This window comes from Hirundo rustica, chromosome Z, assembly GCF_015227805.2.
Source record: "Hirundo rustica isolate bHirRus1 chromosome Z, bHirRus1.pri.v3, whole genome shotgun sequence".
NCBI lineage: Eukaryota > Metazoa > Chordata > Aves > Passeriformes > Hirundinidae > Hirundo > Hirundo rustica.
Genome location: NC_053488.1, coordinates 819,998 through 827,433, shown reverse-complemented (window position 1 = coordinate 827,433; position 7,436 = coordinate 819,998).

Genomic DNA, 7,436 nt, shown 5'->3' with positions numbered 1-7,436 from the left:
GAGCTCTGCCAAAGCTCAGCCTGACTTTGAGCCATCTCTTTGTTGGAGGAGACGCTGGAGCTCTCCTAGACAGGGTCTCAGGCCATCACGTCAGTGATCAGCCATGCGGTGTGACTGCAGGGATGCACGGGTCTCATGTGTGCTGCATGCTGCTGCAGTCCATGCAAGATGCGGCACGTTCCTCAGCTCAAGGTACACCCAAGATACTCATCTGCTCTGCAGACACAGCTGGGCCTCTCCAGAGGCAGCCCATGTGGACAAACATGGGTATGGAACAGCCTTGCACACAAATACGGGGATGTGCAGCCCTGCCAGAGCCGCACAGGAAATTCGGGGCATTCTCGAGGGATAAAACTGAGGAGTCGCCTCTCCCGGGTCACCCCAGAGAACCTCTGCCAGCTGTGACGAGGGTGCAGTGCCCTCCTGCAGCCCTGCCTGGGCGAGAGCAGCACCCCCAGGGCACCGAGCCTGGGGGAACACGCTCCACCCCACCCCTGCAGACCTCGGCTGAGGCAAGCAGAGGAGCTGTGGGAGGAACAGAGCAGGTAGAACCAGTGCTCCCCACCTGCCAGGGAGCTTGCTGCTGAGCAAGACCAGGGGCACAGTCCAAAACAAACAGCAGGAGAAACCACTTCTCCAAGGAACAGCTTGTCCACGCTGTTGAAACTGCGAGGGCATTACAGCAGAGAGAGCAGCCCTGCGCCAGCAGGCACCTCTGCTGTGCACACTCAAAGGCTTGAAGCACACCTGGAAAACGGAATGAAGAGGTCAAACCTGGGAGAAGGGCCTGCCTCATGCCACAGGCTGACCACGAGTCCCACACGTTTGCTCCGGCTGCCTTTAGCAGGCACACACGGGGAGGAGGGACTGACACAAATCCAGCTCTGAGCACTCACAGTGATGTGACTCTGCGTCTCACAAGGAAAAGGAATGCGGGTTTTTCTCTCCCTGCTCCTCAGGAAGGGCACAAGCCTCACTCCCAATGGTTTCCTGTGTGTGCCACAGGAAGATGGGCAGGCTGAATGCTGTCCCATCGGGAAGCAGCAGGCTGGAAGGGGTTTCTTCCAGCAGAGCAACACCATCTCTGACACCTCCCTGGAGGGCAGGAAGAACAGAGGGCTCAGTTTAACCTGCCCTTTAAAATCACATCCAATTCTCCCTTGTTCTAGCACCGAGCTGCACATCTACAGGTAACCTTCGGGGTTGAGACTGGAGGAGTCCCACCACACTCCACAGCTACACTCACACAGATGCATGACTGTGCAATAATAGTTGCAAAAACTTCTATCATTCAGGCATCAAGACCTGAAATGGGAGGAGAGGGACCTCTTTTGTTTCTTCTCAGCACGAGGTGAGCTTGGAGAACACCACCAACCTGCAAAAGCCAGTGATGCGCCCGCTCACACTACGTGGCCACCAAGCTATCAGCACTGTGCACACGCCTGCAGCAGGCAGCTGCGTAAGTCACAGAAAACATTTTTAGAAATACAGTTGCCATCACTAAAATGTTATATTCCCTGTGAAGAGTCCTTCCTTTGTTCCCCTGTCTCAAACTCTCACGGTTGAAGGGGGCAGAGGCAGCTCCAGTTGCAAGTTTACTAGCAGATTAACAAAAACCTTGAGGAACTTCAGCATATTTCTGGTGGCTGATATCCTAACGGATTTTATTTATATGAAATCCATGCCTTAAACAGCTGATAGTTGCTTCAAAACATGTCAAATTGACCCCTGTTCTGGCCTCAAAGGAGCTCACAAATCACAAATTTACGTAATAAATAAAAGTTCCCCTGGGACAAACAACAGACTGTAAAATGCACCCGTTCAGCAACTGCTGGGAACACTCATTTCCTAATCGGGCCCCGTGGATGCAGCACACACCAGCTTAACCTTATCTCCCCTCATCTGGGACTCAGACTGTGCGCTCACACAGCAGTTGTGCTCCTCCAGGAGCACCGTGGTGCTCAGGTGTCAGGTTTTTCAGAGATGAATCAAACACAGAACTGTGAAGAGCTACAGGAGCTACACACGACCCTAAACCCGCCTGGCACAGCCCCAGCCCCATTCCTGGGGGATGAGGAACCCGGGCACTGAACATCCCTTTTTGGCAGTCTGGAACCCTCTGTCAGATGCAGATGAGGAGCTGCTCCAGCTGTGGATGCTGCAGGTGATTGTTCGGAATGTCAGGGGGTTGGGTCACACCACGGAGCTCCCCACCTGCAGCCTGGCAGTGGCCAAGGCCAGCAGGAGAGCTCAGCTGCTCGGGAGCACTTTGGGAAAGGGCTAGGTAGCCAGGCTGGTGCTGGAATAAGCTCAGGACTTGGGGTGGAGCATGAGATCAGGGACATGAACGTGAAAATCAGGTTTTGGCTCATTATCTACACTCTATCACTGTATCTGACATCCTCTGCTTGGTGGGCTACAGCTTTGTACCAGGTATTTGGTACTTCCCTGATGCCCCATCCCTGGAAACATCCAAGGCCAGGCTGGATGGAGTGCTGACCAACCTGATCTAGTGGAAGCAACTCATTGCAGGGGGTTGGACTAGGTGTCCTTTGAAAGTCCTTGCCAACCCAAACCACAGAATTCTGTGATTCCGTGGTCTATTCCGGCACTGCCAGTGGTAAATAACGGCTTGATGAGGTATCTCACACAGGGGAGGCATCTAAGAATTTTAATGTACTTAATTCCACAGAAAAAATAGTTTTTTTAAAGTTAGATAGCTCTGTTCCTACATTCTCCCCAGGTCTTGACGCAGAAACAACCTACTGACTTGAGCTCCAGCTCTGCAGAGGGGAGCGTGCTCAGGAGAGCATGAGGAAGTGGGATAGTGGGGAGGGAGGGAACTCGGCCTTTGGGTGCCTGTGCTGTGCTCTGCAGTTTTGCACCTTAATGCCAAACGTCTCTTGTACTTGTGCAGTACATTCCTCAGGTCCACAGATGGGAGACAGCAACATGATCTTGTGGAAGGTGTGCCTGCCTCATGGCAGGGGCTGGAACGAGGTGGGCTTCAAACTCCCTTCCAACCCCACACATTTCCTGATGATTCTGTGGCAGGGGACAACCTGCAGCACCAAAACAAACCGAAGAAAGCTGCTGAGACACAAAAATCTGTCTCCTGCTCTCTCTGAGGAGCAGGCTGAGGGATGACAGCGAGCTCACTGCACCTGCAGCAGTCTCATGGAGAGGCTCATGCCAGCTTGTCGCTCTAAGCTTTGTGCCAAATAACTGCACCAGTGCCCAAACCACACCGAGAACGAGGGAGGAAAAAGAGAACTCCTCTGTATGGTTAGAGCCCCAAGCTGCCTATCCTCCACCACACAAGCAGGGATGGGAGTCACTGACACTCCCCCTTCCCACCCAGGGGAGTCACACTGAAATCCTCCTCCGAAGCCAGTGATTTAGACTGGAATTACACAGGTGGTAGCAACATACTGCAAATTCCTTGGGTTTGGTTGGTTCTCAAGTCATTCTCATGGAATCTATTTATAGGCCTGCAACTGCATTTTTCCATGGCACTCCATGACCCTTCCTCCCACCCCAGTGCTGGGCAGAGCAGGAAAAAGCTAAAGACAGAGACCTCAGATAAGCAAGACCTGAGCAAGAGGCACACCTGCTTTGCAGTACAAGAGTCATGTGTCTCCACTGCAGTACCTGGAAGCTGCTCAGAGAAGAAACAGCGGCACACACTTCTGCCCAGAGCATCAGGACTCGGGGCTCCCAATCTCCAGGACAAAATGCTACAGGTGGTGACGGAGGCAGGACACCCTTGGTGAAGGCACGCCTCAGAAACAGCATTAATGAATAAATACTAGTGTTTGTGTAGCCGCATCCAACACTTGCCACAGTGAGCTCCTGGTTCATATCCAAACTTGCCCTTTCCCTCAACTTCAAACTACTCCATGCTCAATACACACTCCAGACCCTACTCCATACTCAGCCTGGAACTCTATACTCTACTTCCATACAATCTCTCCTGGATCTTATTTGCAGACTGACACTTGCCACTGTTAGAGAAGCAGTCATAAATGTTCTACCTTTTGCTCACCACAAACTCGCAATGCTTTTCTCCAAATTAGTAACATTTGTTACTGTTCTAGCAACGGAAGAGTTGCTGAATCTCACAGTTTCATGACTATTTTTAAGGTGACTTAGAAGTTTCTGGAGTCTGGTCAATGTACTTTAGTTTGTACAGGTGAGGAACTTTAGCCTGGTGTCAGAAGAGGCTCCTGAAAATAAGGTTTTCACGCTCAATCCCACAATTAGCATTCCCGCAAATAGAATTTCTCAATGCTCTGCCATCTCTTAAGTTCTCCCTCCCATGTCAAAATTGCGTTGTCTTCCTCTTCACGCACTAGATTTTGAAAATCCCTTTTCAAGATCTGAAAAATCTCTGTTTGTAAATAACCACAGCAGAGGGGAAAAACGTTGTGTAAAATACTCTTACGAGAAAAACAAAAAGCCCAATGATTATATCATGTGTATCTTGTATTAGAGCTAAATGTTTATAAAGAGGGATTAATTTTTTTTTTTTTTCTTTCCTGGCACCATCTATAATAAATACACTGCTAGAGAAAACATGTGAAGTGGAAGACATGCACTCAACACTGAAGAAACATGTTTGGATACAGCTCAGTGTGGAACTCACAGAAGAATCTAACACCATAATGGGTTTTTTTTTTAAGAAAATAAAAAATTCTGTTTTGAGCTTCCGGCTTGATGTCAGTGCTCAAATCTCTCAGAGTAAAACTTGGGTGAGTTTTCTTTCGAGACGTGGTCAGATGGTGCATGAAAGCTCCATTAACTCATTAGCTAGTAACAGGAATGAGAAACATTTCATGGGTTAGCAGAGGTTATCAGGCAGCAACACAGAAACGAGGGCACAAAGCCTTTCCCCTCCTCCCCTTTCCCCCATAGTTCAGGTTTTGGCTCATAAATGCTTACTTTGTTCTTTTGGTTTTTGGTGGGTTTTTTGGGTTTTCTTTGTTTTGTTGGTTTGTTTTTGTTTTTTTTTGTTTTTGTTTTGTTTTGTTTGTTTTGTTTTGGGGTGGGTTTTTTTTGTTTTTTGGGGTTTTTTTGTGTTATTCTAATTGCCCTGCTGCTAATGCAGAGGACCCGGTGTGATGTCTGTGTTTGGGACAGCAAGGAATCTGTTGTGCCTGGCTCTTGGTGTCCAGGCTGAGCATCACAACCTCTCCAGACCAGCAGGTTCACTCCCAGAGCTTGCTGCCTTCGGCTTCCGTGCAACAGCTCCCTGTCTCGCTGATTTTCACAGAGATTAAAGCTCTGCTTTCACAATCACTAATGCCACATTTGGGCAATTCCTGATCTCACAGAAAACACATCCAGCCCAGGCAGGGCGTGAAGACACAGCCCCAGTTCTGCTGAATCAGAGCAAAAGCATGGCCACCAGAGGGAAAACAATAGCTGCTCTGGTTTAATACCTGCCAGGGGGAGTCTGTCATGCTGACAATTCCAAATAGCTGTGGATCAGCAGCCTGAGATCACACCTGATCTGCACTGCAACTCCTATGGCTCCAGCACTGCGACCAAGCATCGCTGGCTCCACAGCTGGACTTGTTCTCAAAGGGCGCCCTCGAGTAAGTCCAAAACCTTTACCTTTTGATCTTAACTCACTTCCATGAGAAAAAACTTATCCAGTATAAAACTAAAATCAACAACCGCATGTGTAATTCAAATTTAACTCGTGCTCCAGCCCACCTGTTGAATTTACTTTTTCATGTAAATGTACCAAAGCCAGCAAAGACATGACCAGCACTAGCTGTTTCCAGAAGAGGAGAAGTGCACCCCTGTTATCAAACCCTTAGCTCTGGGCTCTCAGAAGCATTAATTTCCCTTCTGATCCCCCTCAGCATCCCCCGGCAGCATCCCAGTTGGACAGCACAGAGTTTGGCAGGTGGAGAGGCCAGACAGAGCCCTGCCCAGATTAACAGCATCCCACCAGATGGAAAACGTCTGGATTTGCAGATGGAGGAAGAGCTTAACAGAAATACTCTCACGATGAGGTGAGACTTCCCCAAAAATGTGCACCTTAGGAGCTTCAAGATGTAATTTTTTTTGCACATAGAATGCTACACAACGTCCCATCTCCATTACTGGAGCTCCACAAGCAGTGCAACGGGACTGCTTGTCTCTAATCCAGAGAGGCATGCAACAGGTTAAGTCCATCTCTGCCAGGCCTCTGTACCTTCTCCCTCTCTCTCACATACAGTTGTTTAGGATCAAGGTTTATATAGGGTTTTTTTTGTTTGTTTGTTTGTTTTTCCCTAATTTTTTCCTATTTTTCTTATTTTCTGGACCAAGGAACCCCAGACTCTATTCTCTCCGTCTCCTGCCAGACCTGCACTCCAGTCATCATCCCCTCAAACTGCAGTTGGGACCCACCCTTATGCAAAACACCAAACGCTTCCCAACGCCCTCGGAGCCCAGCAGCACCACACGCTCCGGGGTGCAGGGCAGCACAGATGTGCTGCCGGCGTCGTGGCAGCTGCCTGCTTAAAAACCCCAAGAGGAGAAACGGGGCCTGAATTTTTAAGCGCTCAAGTTTCAAGGTTTAATCTGTCAAGCTCTTAGGAGAAAGGCCGTGCTACTGCAATGAGTGCAGATGCTTTTGCGAGTTTGCGAGGCCGGGACAGCTGCAGGGCGTCTACAACGCTCCACCCAGCGGCAGAAACCTCCACCTGCCTGAAGGGAGCAAATCCTGCACGGTTCCACACGGGCAGTAAACCCCACACGTGCTTTCTTTCCCCACACGGGTTCAGAAGGAGAAAGAAATTAACATTTTCAATGTACTGCACAATAGAGACTCTTCACGTAGAGGATACAACTCAGGCTAAAAAGATTTTTTAAAAATAAATAAATAAATAAATAAATAAATAAATAAATAAATAAATAAAGCATGCACTCAGGACACTTAAAGTACGTGACTATCCCTCTAAAATCTAACACATTTCTTATCTCCTGCTCCTTCCACGACACTTAAATCCCCCTAATCCCAACTGCTCTCAGCAGAGATGCCTTAATTTCCCAAAGGCGGAAACACAGTTCTACCATTGTTATATCCAGGAAATCAGAGGACATTAGTTGGGAATTAGTACAAGGATCAGGTATTTCTGCTGTTACTCCGTAATAAATGATGGGGCTTTACTAGCAAAGACAAGCTCAGACCAAAGCCTCAATGCTCAGCACCCCCGTGTATTGTGGAAGATTGGCTCAGGAATCAAACATCAATGCTAATGCTCGTCTTTAATGATAACTCAGCAAGAAAAAAGTGTTTTGAATCCCTGCCCATTGGAACTGAGGTTGGAAGCAGATGGTCTTTAATGTCCCTTCCGACCCAAACCATTTTGTAATTCTGTGATTCTGCATTCTGAAGCACAGCAAGCCGTGTTTGTGCCAGGCCTAGCACAGGACCTGGT